Genomic DNA, 16,494 nt, shown 5'->3' on the forward strand with positions numbered 1-16,494 from the left:
ACAAAACCATGTGGCACCTCCCCATGACCCACTAGCAAGAGCCCTTTCACCCCTTTTCTTCCTGCATGGTCTCACATTCTCCTCCCACATAATCCTGCATTGTCCTGCATTCTTTCAGACTGCTAAGATAGAGCTCTATATGACTGCTACATCTTGCTTTCCTGCTTCCTAAGCCACATGGTCAAGGGAGCCCCCTCTCTGCTCCAAAAACTGCACAGTTTTGATAAGGGATTTAATAGTTGGAAAATTCTAGTGTAAGGTAAATAGTTATAAGCCTAGTAAGTAATGTATATGTTAAAGTTTTTGTTTCAGAGACTACAGATAGATAAGACCCATCCTGGCTCCTGGGAAAACAGCTGACCTCCTCAGGCACTGCTAAAGACCGCCACCTGGGGACAAGTGGAGGCATCCAAGCCATTGTGTTCCAGGGAGAGACAGATGGCCACCCATCCCTGGGAACAGCTAACTGCCCAGGACCAGAATGCTGCAGTCTCTTTCCCCTAATTGTCCCTGAATTTCAAAACCCCTCACCACATCTTGTTTATTCCTTGTTATAAAAAGTCTGGCCTGGAAAGAAAGGGGAAGATGGTTCTTTTGGGTATGAACCTACCGTCTTCTCAGATCGCCAGCCATCTGAATAAAGCACCCATAAAGATTCAATCCCTGTCTCTGCTTATGGGGTTTGGTAGCGACAGGCAGCTCAAATGCTGGTGTCTTTTCCCATTTCAGTCCCACTTCAGCATGGCTGCCACACCTGGGTTTAAATCCCAACATGAATCTTCCTCTGTAACCCCATTTCTGACTCCTCTCACAGTTGGCTACACCAGCTAGCACTCTGTATTTTCAGCCTTTCTGGGCTGCCATCGTAAATTCAGGCAGGCGTGGCCCCATGGCATGAAGCAAACTATCTCCAAGCTCTCACTCGGGCACTGTAACCAGGGGAACTGCCTCCCAGTTACATCCCAGCTCAGTCACTCCCATCTCCCTAGCTAGACTTGTTGATATGTAAAATAAATGTTTTTGCATATCAGGTATAAAGCTATCCTGCTGTTACTGATATGCAAAATAACTCAATGGCCCTGCTGCCTGTGTCCCTTCCCCCAGCCAGGCTTATTATCCTATATTCTGGAACATCCCAAGTTCTGGACCCCTTTACAGTATTGTGGGTTAAACTGTGTCCCCAAAAAAGATGTGTGGAAGTTCTATCCTCTGGTACCTGTGAATTCAGCCTATTAGGAAATAGGGTATTTGCAGATGTAATGAAGTTAAGATGACATCATACTACATTAGGGTAGACACTATCAATTGACTGGTGTCCTTATAAGGAGAGGGAAATTTGTACATACACAAACACAAGGGAGAATGCCATGTGAAGATGAAACCAGAAAAGCCAGTGTTCGTGTTGCTTGTCATCTACCAGATTCAATAAGCAGAGAGAGGGATTGAATCTTTATGGGAGCCTTATTCAGATGGCCAGTGATCTGAGAAGACAGCGGGTTTGTACCCAAATGGACCATCCCACATTTCCTTTAAAGCCAGCCTTTTCATAACAGAGAACAAAGTGCAGTGCAGGGTTTTGAAATTCAGAGAAAATTAGATTTTAAAAACCTGCAGCATTCTCACCTTGGGTAGTTAGCGTCCCCCAGGCAGGCAGTGGTCTGTCCCTCCTTGGAACATGGTGGCTCAGCTATCTCCAGCTGTGCCCCAGGTGGCGGTCTTTAGATGTGTCCCAGGAGGTCAGCTGTCTCTCCCAGGAGTGGTGGGCTGTACCTGCAATTCCTGAAACAATAGCTTTAACATATGCATTACTTACTAGGCTTATTAACTATTTACCTTAAACTAAAATTTTCCACCTCTTGAGTCCCCTATCAAAGACAAAGGCAAAAATTGGAGTGATGAGTCTATAAGCCAAAGAGGGGCAAGGGCTGCTGGCAGCCACCATAAGCTAGAAGAAGGAGGAATGATCCACCCCTAGAGCCTTCAGAAGGAGCAGACCCTGCCAACACCCTGGTTTCAGACTTCTGGCCTCCAGAACTATGTGAGAATTAATTTCTCTTGTTTTAAGCCACCAAGTTAGTGGTACTTTGTTATGGCAGCTGTAGGAAATGAATACAAAAGGTGATATTTGGTCTGAGATCCACTTGATCCATAGAAAGCAGCTGTGTAAGCCACCTGGAAAAGGGCAGAGCCAGGCTTAATACCCCTGAAGCCAGGAAGGGAGCAAGCAGGCTGGAGGACCTGAAAGAGGACCTGTGTGCTGGAGAGCACTGGAGCTGAGACTGGATAGGTGACCAGTGCACAGCTCAGGTAGGGCTCTGTAGGATTAGGAGGGAAGTTTTAGATCAAGTACTCTTGGAAGCCATCAGTGCATTTTAAATTAAAAAAAGTGTTATGACCCACTTCAGGATAGAAACTATTTCACTTAACTCCATTGTAACATGGAACATAGATTTGGGCCTAAACTATGGGATTTGGGGTCTTCTTCCTTATACTGCATTAGCCTAAATTCCCTGGAAAACAGAACCTGAGGCAAGGATGACTGTATTAATGCTTCATGTGGAACATGCAATCAGGGCAGCAAGGGTGAGAAAAGAGGGGAGTGAAGCAAAAGAGCATGTGAAATAATGTAAATAATGAGTATTAGGGTCTGAATTGGTCCCCCAAATTCATACGTTCAAGCTGTAACACACCTCTGCTCCAGTACCTCAGAATGTGACTGTATCTGTAGATAGGACTTTAAAGGAGTGATTAAGGTAAAATGAGGTTATTAGGGTGGGGGGACCCTAATCCAGCTTGAATGGTGCTATGTAGGTAAAAGAGACCCCAGGGATTCACACACACAAAGGTAAGGCCCTGCGAGGAGGAACAGTGAGAACAAGGACACCTGCAAGCCAAGGACAGCTCAGGAGAAGCCAAACCTGCGATGCCTTGGTCTTGGGCTTCCAGCCTCCAGGACTGTGGAAGATAAATTTCTGTTGTTTAGGGGCCCAATCTATATTATTTTACATATTATAGCAGCCCTAAGCAGACTCAATGTCTTATGAAATCATTCAAACATCTGAAAGCAAGAGTATTTTCCACAATTGCTTCATTTTGCATTCTTCATGATTGAGATTTAAGTACAAAACAATGAAGAAATTGACCTTTAAAGGAATCTGAAGCCTTCCTTAGTCTGTGGCTGTGTCTTTGATATGAGACGGGCACTGTGATTTTATCATCGTCATCTCCCATAGTTTCCCTCTGGGTCACCTAACGCCCAGAACTGATGCCTCTAGCTAAATGTGAAGCATGAATTCCTGCCCTAACTTAAGGTGATGGTTCTTCTCCCCGGGACATAGAAGGCAAAGTTGTTTTGCCTTCTACTATAGTACTTCTTTTCCTAATCTTTGTTCTCATTTCAATGTAAGAGCAGCTTCAAACCAAAGGGAATGTTCCCAAATGGAGTCGCCACATCAGGCTGACTGACTGATTTGGAATCCAGGCAAAGCACCTGATGCTAGTCTTGTGGCCCGTCAAACTTCTTTAACTTGTTGGAGCTTAGGCTACTTTCTCTGTAAAAGAGAAATGATAATAATATCACCTGCCACATGACTTGTAGTGAGAGTAAATGAGATAATACTTAGGATACCAGCAATGGGGGCTGTGAGGTGGGAGTCATCCACTCAGAGGAAGACTATTCAATCAGTTATATTGTTGAGAATTGCTTTGGACATCGTTGTAGCTCCTAGCACTCCACTAGGATTCAATAGATGGAGTTCTTCACAAAAGTCTTACATAACAATTTGATCCTAGGACTTCCGGTCAAGGTGGTGGTGCAGACAGATATAACTCACCTCTTCCCACAACCACATCAAAATTACAATTAAAATATAGAACAACCACCACTCAGAACCATCATAAATTGAGTTAAATGGAAGTCTGACAACTATAGAATTAAAGAGACCACATCCATCCAGGATGGTAGGAGAGGTGCAGACATGGAATGGGATGGTTGTTCACCCACGTGTGGTAAATAAAAATTTTGGAAGGATATCTCAGGAGTGAGAATTCCCAGACTCACACCAAGTCCATGAACAATGGTTCCAGTGCCAGGAAGATAAGTCCCCAAAACTTCTGGTTACAAAAGCCAGTGGGGATTGAGTCCATGGAAGAAACTTCAGGAGTCTCAAGCAATTCCTCTCAAGGAGCCCACACATGGACTTACTCAGACTCACTCCCTTCGAGTTCCAGCACCTGGGTAACAGCTTGAAAGGTGCCAGTGACATATAGGAAGAAACAAGTGTGTGGCATCGAGGGAAGCAGAGGCTATTGTCCCTTTTCTAAACCCTCCCCCTACAGAGCCAGCAAGCTGGTGCCATATCTGAGACTCCATCAATCTGGCTAACACTGTTTGACAGACCTTGGAGATTCCCAGAGACTCTGCCCCACTCAATTTACTGGCCCACCCCAGTGACTTTTCCACATAAATGGCTGGCCTTGGCTTATGCTACACAACTTCCTAAATCCTCTTAAACAGGCAATAGCTGGCCTCAGTGAGCTCCAGGTCTGGCACTAGCAGCACCCAGCCTAGATTTACAGCTTGGCTTTGCCTGAGAATCTCCAAGCCCAGCACAAGTAGCAGCCATCTCAGATTGTTTTATAGCTCAAGCAGGGTGACCCTGGGCAAAACACAGGTGGGAGTTGACCTTGTCCAGCACCACCCAGGAAGCCACAGAGCCAGAACACCCAGTGAACAGCTACAACCAGGCTGAAGCACCACCACCCTTCCCTTGCACAGCTGATCCTCCACAGGGGGCAGAGGTTGGTGGTAACTGGTCAGAGCTGATCCTTGCAATTGACTGGCCTGGGTAAATCCCTCCCATTGATCTGCCAACAGAAACCAAGGCTCAACTACAAGAGGAGGGTGTGCTAAGACCACATGAAGGATCCACCTCAAGTACCCAGTTGGGTTATAAGGGAGGCTATGCCACTGGACCCTACAGGACATCTACTACATTAGGCCACATTATCAAGACAGGGAGTCACGGCAGCTCTACCTAATACATAGAAACAAACACAGGGAGGCAGCCAAAATGAGGAGACAAAGAAACACGGCCCAAATGAAAGAACAAATCATAACTCCTGAAAAAGATTTAAACAAAATGGAGATAAGCAATTTATCAGATGTAGAGTTCAAAACACTGGTCATAAGGATGCTCAAGGAACTTAGTAAGGACCTCAAGAGCGTAAAAAAGATCCAGTCAGAAATGAAGGATATACTAATTGAAATAAAGAACAATTTACAAGGAAACAACAATAGAGTGGATGAAGCCAAGATTCAAATCAATGGCATGGAACATAAGGTAGCAAAAACAACCAGTCAGAAAAAAAAGAAAAAAATTAAAAAATGAGGATAGTGCAAGCAGCCTCTGGGACATTCGGGGTGCCAGAAGGAGAAAAGAAAGAGCAAGAAACTGGAAATCTGTTTGAAAAAATAATGAAAGAAAACTTCCCTAATTTGGTCCCTAATAGACAGCAAGTCCAGGAAGCACAGAGAGTCCCAAACAAGATGGATGCAAGGAGACCCACTCCAGGACACATCATAATTAAAATACCAAAGGTTAAAGATAAGAGAGACTCTTAAAAGCAGCAAGAGAAAAGCAGTTAGTTACTTACAGGGGAGTTCCCATAAGACTGTCAGGCGATTTCTCAAAAAAGCTTTTAAGGCTTGAAGGGATAAGCAAGAAATATTCAAAGTCATGAAAAGCAGGGACCTACAGCCAAGATTGCTCTACCCAGGAAAGCTATCATTCAAAGGACAGATAAAGAGCTTCCCAGAAAAATAATTAAAAACTAAGAGTTCATTATCACCAAACCATTATTATATGAAAGTTAAAGGGACTTATTTAAGAAAAAGAAGATCAAAACTATGAACATAAAGTGGAAGTAAATACATATCTATTAACAATTGAATTCAAAAAGCAAGCTAAGCAAACAAGAAGAACAGAGACAGAGTAATGGATACAGAGAGTATTTTGACCGTTGCCAGATGGGTGGGTATTGTGTGGGGAATGGCTGCAGAGGTGAGAGGGTTAAGAAGTACAAATTGGTACGTACAGAGTAGCCATGGGGATGTAAAGTACAGTATAGGAAATGGAGTAGCCAAAGAACTTATACACATGACCATGGACATGAACAATGATGGGGGGATTGCCTGAGGAAGTCAGGAGTGCTTGGTGAGGGAGGCAATTTGGGACAATTGTTATAGCATAATCAAAAAATATGATTAAAAAAACAATTTGATTCTTAAACTAAAAGCATGTATAACTTAAAATTTTCAAAGATGTAGGTCAAAGTCATGTACAAACCTTGTACATTTCTATAAGTACAAGCTGTTGGAAAATGCATAGGACTTCTGGTCAAGATGATGGCATAGATAAAAGTGGCACTTCCTTTATTTTTTTTTTTTTGCTTAATTTATTCTGTACTTTCCAATTATAGGTCACATACAATGTTATATTAGTTTCAAGTATACAACCTAGTGATTAGAAATTATATAACTTACTAAATGATCATCCCAATGTGTCTTATACCCATCTGACACCATGTATAGTTATTACAACACCATTGGCTGTATTCCCTTGCTGTACTTTATATCTTGTAACTATTCTGTAACTACCAATTTGTAATTCTAAATCCCTTCACCTTTTTCACCTATCCTCCCAACCACCCTCCCATCTGGCAATCATCAAAATTGTTCTCTGTATCTATGAGTGTGTTTCTGTTCTGCTTGTTCATTTACTTTGTTTTTTAGATTCAGTTGTTGATGGATATGTATTTGTTGTCATTTTGTTGTTCATATTTTTCATCTTTTCTCCTCCTCCTCCTCTCCCTCCCCTCCTTCCTCTCCTCTTCCAAGAAGACCCTTTAACATTTCATGCAATACTGGTTTTGTGGTGATAAACTTCTTTAGCTTTTCTTGTCTGGGAAGCTCTTTATCTCTCCTTCAACTCTAAATGATAACTTTGCTGGGTAGAGTAATCTTGGTTGTAGGTCCTTCCTTTTCATCACTTTGAATATTTCATGTCAGTCCCTTCTGGCCTACCAAGTCTCTGTCAAGAAATCAGCTGACAGTATTATGGGATTTCCCTTGTAGGTAATAACTGCTAGTTGTTGTTGCTGTTGTTTTGCTGCTTTTAAGATTCTCTCTTTGCCCTTAACTTTTGAGATTTTAATTAGTATGTGTCTTGGAGTGGGCCTCTTTGGGTTCATCTTGTTTGAGACTCTATGTGCTTCCTAAACTTGTACATCTATTTCCTTCATCAAGTTAGGGAAGTTTTTTGTCATTATTTTTTCAAATTGGTTTCCTATTTCTCGCTCTCTGTCTTCTCTTTTTGGCACCCCCATGATGTGAATGTTGGTACACTTGAAATTGTCCAAGAGGCTTCTTACACTACCCTCATGTGGGGGGAATTTTTTTATTTTTTGCTGTTCTGATTGAGTGTTCTCTGCTTTCTTATCTCCTAGATCTGTGATTTGATCCTCTGCTTTATCTACACCTCTGTTGATATCCTATAATATATTTTTATTTTAGTTAAATTATTCTTTATTTATGACTGGTTATTTTTTATGTTTTCTATGTCTATTTTTTTAATATATATATTTTTTATTTTTAGAGAGAGGGAAAGGGAGAGAAGTAGCACATCAATCAGTTGCCTCTCACACCCCCCAGCTGATGACCTGGCTCACAACCCAGGCATGTGCCCTGACTTGGAATTGAACCAGTGACCTTTCAGTTCGCAGGCTGTCACTCAATCCACTGAGCCACATCAATCAAGGCTCTATGTTCATTTTAATGTTTCCTATCTCTTCACTGAAGTTCTCAATAAGTTCATCACTCTTATCTAAGTTTATTGAACATCCTTATAACCAGTGTTTAAACTCTGCATCTAGTATTATTTGTCTCTATTTTGTTTAGTTCTTTTTCTGGAGTTTTTTTCTGTTCTTTCATTTTGAACTGGTTTATTTGCCTCTTCACTTTGGCAGCTTTCCTGTATTTGTTTCTATGTATTATGTGTCCTATAGGTCCCAGTGGTGCAGCTTCTCTGTCACCCAAGCTGGACACTCCAGGTGTGCCCCTATCTGGGCTGCGTATATCTTCCTGTTGTGGATGAGCCTTAATTGCTGTTGTCATGCCAATGGGAAGGATTTAATCCCAGCTAATCTTCTACAAGGACTTGCTGCAACCACTGTGGATGATCAGCTGTGCAAGGGCTGACCCCATGGAGCAGGATTTACTTCAGTATATCTCTGGTGCCCAGTGAATCTTCCCTTTGAGTGTATCATTTATGAAGGTGATTGGTTGATGCTTCAGTGTTGTCTGAAGCTGTCCACCCAGCAATGGCTCTGGGGCATCCCCAGAGGTGCAGACCAAGGTCAGTCATTTCCTGTGTTCTGCCTGGCATGAGCTACAAATCCATCTGCAGATGGCTGTTACTTGTGCTGGGCTTGGAGGTGCCCAGGAGAGGCCAAGCTACAAGCCAAGGCTGGCTGCTGCTAGGACCAGGCCTGGGGCTGCCTAGCCAAAGGTATGAGTCATGCTGAGGACAGATGCTGCTTGTTTGGGGTTTGTGAATATTTGAGAGATTTTAGGAAAGTCTGGAGCATGAGCCAAAACAGGCCATTTGTGTGGAAAAGCCACTGGAAGCAGCTTTAGTGGGCCTGCAATTTGGGTGGGGAGGGGTCTCAGAGATTCACTAGGGAGGGAAGAGTGAAAAGTGACAACCAGGATGATGAAACTCAGATATGCCCCACTCCTCAGATCTGTGGGGGGAAGGATCAGAAAAGGAACAATGACCTCTGCCAGTACTTCTGTCTGGAAGAAAGCTGCCCCTTGCCCTCAGCTCTCACCCTGGTGCCAGATACTTCATTTCCTCCCTGTATGTGCCTGGTGCCTTTCAAGCTGCTGCCCCAGAGCCAGCAAGTCCAAGTAATTCAGTGTGCAGGCCCTCAAGAAGGGATGACTGGAACTCCAGGAGCCCTCTGTCTCATTCAGCTACAATCCCCATTGGTTTTTACAACCAGAAGTTATAGGGACTTCTCTCCCTGGTACTGGAACCCTGGGTTGTTCATTGCAACATCATTTATAATAGCTAAGATACTGAAGCTACCTAAGTGCCCATCAATGGACAAGTGGATAAAGAAGAAGTGGTGCACATACACAATGGACTATGACTCTGCCATAAAAAACAATGCAATCTTGACAACTACAACAAGGATAAACCCAGATGGTATTATGAAGTGTCAGAAAAAGACAATGTCATATGATTTCACTTGTATGTGGAATCTAAAGAACAGAATAAATGAACAGACTGAAGAGAAATGAACTCATAGATGGTTGTGAGATGGGAGGGGGTTTGGGGAGATGAGTGAAAAAGGTGAGGGGATTAACAAGTACAAATTCGTACTTACAGCTTAGTCATGGGGATGTAAAGTACACCACAGGACATATAGTCAATAATATTGTTATAACTGCATAGTGTCTGATGGGTACTAGGTTTACTGAGATGACCACTTTGTAAGTTATATAAAAGTCTAATCACTGGGTTAGTAATTACTAACCCTGAAACTAATATAATATTGTACATCACATGTAATTCAAAGACAAATAGTATTTTAAAAAAGAATAGATGATATCTGGAAGAAGGCATGGAAAGAATAGTACCAGTGCCTGTTGACTTTGGGATGAGAGGAACGAGGGTCCCGGGTAGATGTGAGTAAAGAGTCAAGGAATGTTAACAATTCATTTGTATCATTTTAATTGTATACAATGTGAAGTTATAGTTGTGTAAAGAACACTTTGGAAGATTTTTCTTTGTCATAAAATAAAACAGAGTTCCGTTCTCCTACTAGGCATGGCCAGGTCATTATTTGATTTTCACAGCTTGGAACGTTCCCCAGAGTCAGTAAAATCTCCCCAGAGTCTTCCTGTCAAACACTCTCCACCTCCTCTGAGTGAGTCTAAGAACCAAAGACCCATAACTGCTGCTGGTTTGGTCCAGAAATAGATACATCACTGGCAGAGTGTGCTGCTTGGGGAGGTGGCTGCTGAATCATCAGTTTTACCCTCCAGGCTATATCCCTTTGACCAAAAGCCTCGGTGTTTCTCCCACTAACTTTTAGGAGAACTTCTCATTTTAATAAGTAATAAGTAACAGTACACTCATGTTGCTGGGCACTCCCTGGGGCTAGCTGTACTACCAGGGCATGTTCATGTTTCCACTTCTAATCATGTCTTCCCTTGAAGAGTAAATGATTGAAATAGTGCTGGTACTATTTTTGAAATTTTCCAAATCAAATGAAAGCAGGTTCCAAAGAGCAGCTGACCACATCACAGTTATGTTCAACTCTACAGAAAGCCTGACTTCTTGAAAGAAAGCATTTTATAAAAGTTCTCACCAATTATGCCTTTCAAATCAATGAGAACTTCCAACCTTATTAAATAATTATAAGTCAATAGGAAGGTAGTTACCATATTTAAATTTATTTTAGTTGTGGGCTTTTTAAAGCAGCTAGTAGTGGATAGTTCCTTCATCCTGCTCTTGATTCCTTAAATCTCATGTGCTATAATAAAATTATGAATATATGAATAATTTGCACACATTAAATTTTGCAATTGCTCTGAAATATGTTACCATGCATTTTAACCATTTTTAAAAATTTCCTGATTAAGAGGTTTTCAGAAAAAGAGAGCATTATTTCTGAGTCATGATTAAAGTGATTTCCTTTATTTCTATATTTAAGATTATGTCTAAGGTACAAATGATATGATCTTAATATACTGATAAATGTGAGCCTACACTAGGTTTTCACTTAATGTATTTTCATTGTGTGCATAATGATATGCAAAACTCATCCTTTCAAAATAACTGTCTTTTCAATAAGCCAAACTTGTTCAACTTCGACAGACCAAAATGCTAAGTCAATTCTGCTTTTTCATCATTTTAACAGTTGTTGGGCAAGCCAGCTTTGAACATATCATTTTTCAAACACTTTGCCCCATCTTAACCAAGGACTCCTGTTATATAGTCTCGGGTCTGTAGCCTCAATCCAAAACAAATGCTCACCAAGTGGAACCTAATCAACAAAACAAACAAGCAAGCAAAATACAACCAGAGACACTGACATAAAGAATAAACTGACAGTAACAAGAGAGGAGAAGGAAGAGGGATAATAGGGGGAAAAAGGGGGGGAGGGCATTGAGGAACATATATAAAGGACACATGGACAAAGCCAAAGGGGGTAGGTTCAAGGGTAGGAGGCAAGCATGAGTGGTACAGGGGGGTATGGTGGGGTGAAAATGGAGACAATTGTGCTTGAACAACAATTTTAAAAATATACATTAAGAAAAAAAGAGGAATAAACTTAAAAAAACAAATCTGACTTTAATACTGACAGCTAGCGTTCTTATGGTTCTTGTGATGTGCTGTACAATGTGCTTTGCATTGATTCTTACTAATCTCCACATCAGCCTGTTAAGGTATGTGCAATTATTACTGTTATTCCACAGATAATGAGACTGAGGCTGAGAATTTTTGGAATATGCTCAAGGTCCAACAACTAGTAAAGGGCAATGGAAAATAATAAAGTTTTTAAAATAGAAAAGTTAAAAGATCAGATTTATGTTAAAAAGAGGAGAAAAAAGTAAACATCAAGGAGACCAGATGGAAGGCTCTCACAATAATTCAAAGGAACCCTAGCCGGGTAGCTCAGTTGGCTGGAGCGTCACCCAGAAATTCCAAGGTTGCAGGTCCAATCCTCGGTCAGGGCACATACAATCAACCAATGAATGCATAAATAAGTGGAACAATGAATCAGTTTCTCTCTCTCTCTCTCTAAAACTCAATAAATAAAATTTTAAAAATAATAATAATAATTCATAGGAAGATGATGAACAAAAGCAGGAGCAATGGAAGGATATAGAGTGATGAATACAAGAAGAGCTAAAGTTGGTAAGATGTTATGGCTGATCATGTGGGGGAATTGATGCATCCAAAAATATTTGGTGAGTACCTACTATGTGTTAGACATACAGTTGGGCACTAGAGAAACAAAACAGAATAAAGAGCCCTAGCAGGGTGACTCAGCTGGGTGGAGCAGCACCCCTAACACCTAAAGGTTGTCAGTTCAGTCTCCAGTTGGGGCACGTATGAGAGGCAACCAATCGATGTTTCTCTGTCACACCGACGTTTCTCTCTCCCTTTCTCTCTCTTTTCCTCTCTTTCTAAAATCAATGAACACATCCTCGAGTGAGGGTTTAAAATAAAGGAGAGAGAATGAAGAAATAAAAGCCTGTTCAAGTGGAAGAAAAAGCATAAGCAAACAAAATAATTGCCAAATGTATTAGTTTCCTAGGCAACAAATTTCCACAACCTGGTGCTTTAAACCAACAGAAATTTATTTTCTCATAGTTCTGGAGGCCAGACATCTGAAATCCAAGTGTTGGCAGGATTGATTCCATCTGGAGGCTCAAAGGGAGAATCCTTCCTTGTGTCTCCCAGCTTCCGGAGGCTGCCGGCAAGCCTCAACAGTCCTTGGCCTATGTCGCACACATCCTGCCTCCCACTGCATATGGTGTTCTCTGTTGGGGACCGCCCTGCCTGGTCTCAGGAAGCTGTAACCCCCCCTCCCCCGACTTAGGCTGAGTGAGAGACTTCCAGACCAGGAGCCACTAAGGAGACAAAACTTATTTTCCTGGCATGAACACTGCCTGTTCTGTGCCTGGCCTCCTAGGCTTGATCAGTTAGCCAATGACAGGTAAGATTTCCCATGGAAGGAATCGCCTAAGACAGGCATGATCACGAGAGGGCCTCAGGGAAGAGACTCGGGGTTGTGGAAATGAAGGGGTGATGGACATCAACCCCTACCCCCATGGCTTTGTCAAAGCCTGAGTCCTTGTTCTTAGATGTGAGAAATCCAAGTCTCCTGGCTGCCTTTGTTTCCTCTGTTGACTCAGGCCTGCAGAAATAGCAGGGGTGGTGTAGTCCAAACCAGAGATGGTAGTCCCCTGGGGTAATAAGTCCTGGGACATAGAATATGCAAGATCCTGTGAGATCTGTTTGCTGGAGGATGTTATTAATTTAGAATTTGAAGGCACAGACAGGAAACCAAAACTAGCCCTTTGAGCCCTGTAGTCCTTTCAAATGATAAAACTCCAAACTTTGCTCAGAATCCCAGCAGGAGTTCTGTCAGCACCTTTGAAAGTTACCTATTCCTTTTGATCTTTCCTGCCAGACTGTGAATCCACAAATTATGTCTGTTTTCTTAATAAAAACTTACTGAGATGGGGGCTTAGAGCGCTCTCCACTAGAGAGAGTGGCCGTTCTGTCCCTATTTCCCCACAAGACCTGGTTGTCTCTGTGTATGTTTTTCTCGTGTTTTTGACAAGCATCCGCAGCGGGGATGGATACTGCTGGCCGGTATCCTCCACAGTTCTCCCTCGTGTCTGCGTCTGTGCAAGTTTTCCTCTTCACATAAGGACACAAGCCAATGGATTAGTGCCCACTCTAATACAGTCAGGGTTTGGACCGAGTCATCCCAGGATGTGCCCTTGTAGGATGCAGATTATTTTGAGCTAAGGACAACCACAACCGTAAGGGCTCAAAAGAAACTTTTGCCCTGCCTCCTTTAACTACCTAGAAGAAATTGAATCAAGGGCTTTGCTCGTAGATAAGAGATGATCAGAGATAACTTTTTTGACAGACCTATCTGTATGGCAGGGCAAAATACTAATTGTTGAACATCTGCTCATCATCCTGCAGTGACCTTCCTCCCCTCTGAAGCCCCAAGGCATCTTACCTCATCTTTAGCTCAAAGTGCCATGTATGCCTCATTTTAACTCTCTGTTCCTGAACCTCTCATGTGTGGGGGCGTCTCTGATTGTCTCATGTATGTGAGGTTCCCATGTGTATGTCTGTGATAAATTTGATTATGTTCTCTTGTTAATCTCTACCAGGTAGATTTAATTACTGGACCAGCTTAAAGAGCCTTCAGGGTAGAGGAAACTTTCTTCCCCTCAGCAATATGAATGACTTTATTTTAACTTGATTATATCTATAAAGACCTAATTTCAAATAAAGCTGCATTCACAGGTACCAGTGGTCGTGATTTGGCCATATCTATTTAGAGAACATTATTTAACCTAGTAATAAATAATTTAAAAGAAAATAAAGAAATGCTGTCACTTAAAAGGAGGGGAGACCAGCTGAGATAATCTGTGAGGGACTAACAGCAGAGTCCCGAGAGAGAAGGACCAGGCTCCCCTGGTAGTCCAGCAAAGAAAGCTGTGGGTGTAAATGCCCTGGGGCCATGTGAAGCTTGTCAACAGACAGCAATGAAAGAAAGCCAGTGTGCCTGCAACAAAGGCCAGCAAAGAGAGGTAGACAGGCAGAGACCAGGTTGTGGCCATCTTGGAGGCCAAAGGAAGGAATTTGGATTTTTCCTACATGCAATGGGAAGACAGTCACTGAAGGATTTTAAGCACAATAGTGGCAAGATATGATCTGTGTGTATAAAAGCTCACTCTGCCTGTGCTGTGAGACTAGAATACCGCAGGAGGCTACAGTTAAGGGGTGACTGCTGACCCATCACCCCAGGTAAGAGAAACCAGAGTGATATAAAATAAACATGCAGGAGAATCAACAAATGTAAGATGTGTTTGAAGGATTTTCTGAAAGTTTGAAATGATGTAGAGAGAGAACAAATTAGAGAGGTCAATGACGAGTGCTTGGCTACAGGGAGTGTGAGAGAGTGAAGATGAGGCTGAGTTGTTTATCGAAGAGCACCAGATGAAGGGTGATGTCATGAACTCGCTAAAGGAACTGGGGTTGGTGGGGGAGGAGCGCCAGGTGCAAAATGGTGACAGAGCATGGGCACAAGCCCAAACCTGCATTCAGGAACCTCCCCATCACGCACCTTTATTTAATGGGACTAAGTGCTGTAGGAGAGGAAAAATCATTTTCTAGGTTCTTGGCTGAAATATCCCTGTAATAGAATACAGTTAGCAAGAGAAAACAAATGAATTATGTATGTATGTATGGGAGCCCACAAAGACATGTGACTCTAGATGTGACCAGAGCTGGAAGCTTTTATACCTCTTAGACAAAGAAACAATACATTTGTGAATAATTGACAAGGCAGGGAGATTTCAACTAGGGGTATTAAACAGTGAAAAATTAACAGGGTTTGTTCATACAGCCTCATGGGCCCTAAATTCTCTGTCTCTGGTGGTAAGGATGCCTTCTACCCTCCCCTGCAGCAGGCACCTTTCACCTGGGTGATGTATCTCCTACTTTTGGGGGCAAAGGAGAGTCAAAGTATTTTTCTTGCACCGGCTGTTTCTCAAATATGTTTGATTCAAAATTATCAATATTCCAAAATGGCGTATGTGGGGGTGACATATTCTGAACCCCAGCAGTCAGAACAATGCAATCCTGTCTCTGGTTGTTATCAAATAACACTTGGAAGGGCAAATTCTTTTCTACCACAATGGCATTCTGGAGCTCCCTGGTGGCTGAGCCCTGATGATGCAGGCAGAGTACAGCCCAGCCCTGGCATCCCTGACTGGGCAAAGTACTTGACTTTCCATTAATGCACAGGCTATGATGTGAGAACATCATCCCAAAGGCCCTAATGCTGCCCATCACTAAGCTAGAAAGTCTCCTCATCATTGCTCACAGACTTTCCCACAACAAGGCTCCATCACCTGGACATATACCTGGAAAAGTGTCATTGCCCAATATTCACTCTACTCTTACCTGATCTTACTTCTCTTGGATTCCCCAGGTTGTGCCTTAGAGGTGGGTTTTATTGGGTGGCCTCTCTGCTATGACCTCTGTCTGATTTACTGGACCTTAAAAAAAATACATCAAAACATCAGAACAAGGGCCTTGGGGTAAAAGTTCCAGGTTGAAGATCTGGATTCAAAAGCCTGGTTTCATGGCTTGCTCATTATATAACTTTCAGTGACTCCCTTAATCTCCCTGAAAGCCTTCTATTCCTCTTGGATAAAATAAGAATGATGAAATGTCCATCTGTAGCTGGCATGGGGAAGGTGCCATGGCAGCTGGCTCAGGGTCAGCGTTCTGGGCTCAGGCTCCCATCATTTGCACACAGAGAGCCAGGCTGCCGGCTCAGTCTTCCAGGCAGACAGCCGCAGCAATCTCTGCACTGGGGATCAGCTGCCCTGTACAGTGCTTCACCTTGTGGGTTCTCTGCTTCCCAGATTCTGAGGACTAACACCCATGTAGGCAATAACTGATGCTCTGTAAATGAGAAGGCAGTGCTGCCTGTGAGGCCGTCCTAGGGGACCTCCTCAGTGCCCAGTACCATAGGGTGAAGCCAAGTAAGGATGGAGCCTGTCAGGAGCAAGAGGAATTTTCAGAAATTGGCCTGGAGAGCCCTGGGAGGAGGAGGAGCCCTTCCTGGGCAGGCCCTTAGCAACACCAGTATGAGGGG

The 16,494-nt window shown here is 42.7% G+C and overlaps 1 protein-coding gene across 1 annotated transcript in view; it reads right to left on the minus strand.

Annotated features, from left to right (window-relative positions):
• TNFRSF17 (TNF receptor superfamily member 17) overlaps nt 1-15,918 on the minus strand; it is a 34,661-nt gene extending 18,743 nt beyond the window's left edge. Inside the window, exon 1 of the mRNA XM_028524810.2 lies at nt 15,795-15,918. The gene's annotated coding sequence lies outside the window, so the exon portion shown is untranslated. The remainder of the gene's footprint in view (nt 1-15,794) is intronic.
• Nucleotides 15,919-16,494: the final 576 nt, after the last annotated feature.

This window comes from Phyllostomus discolor, chromosome 3 (assembly GCF_004126475.2).
Source record: "Phyllostomus discolor isolate MPI-MPIP mPhyDis1 chromosome 3, mPhyDis1.pri.v3, whole genome shotgun sequence".
Lineage (NCBI taxonomy): Eukaryota > Metazoa > Chordata > Mammalia > Chiroptera > Phyllostomidae > Phyllostomus > Phyllostomus discolor.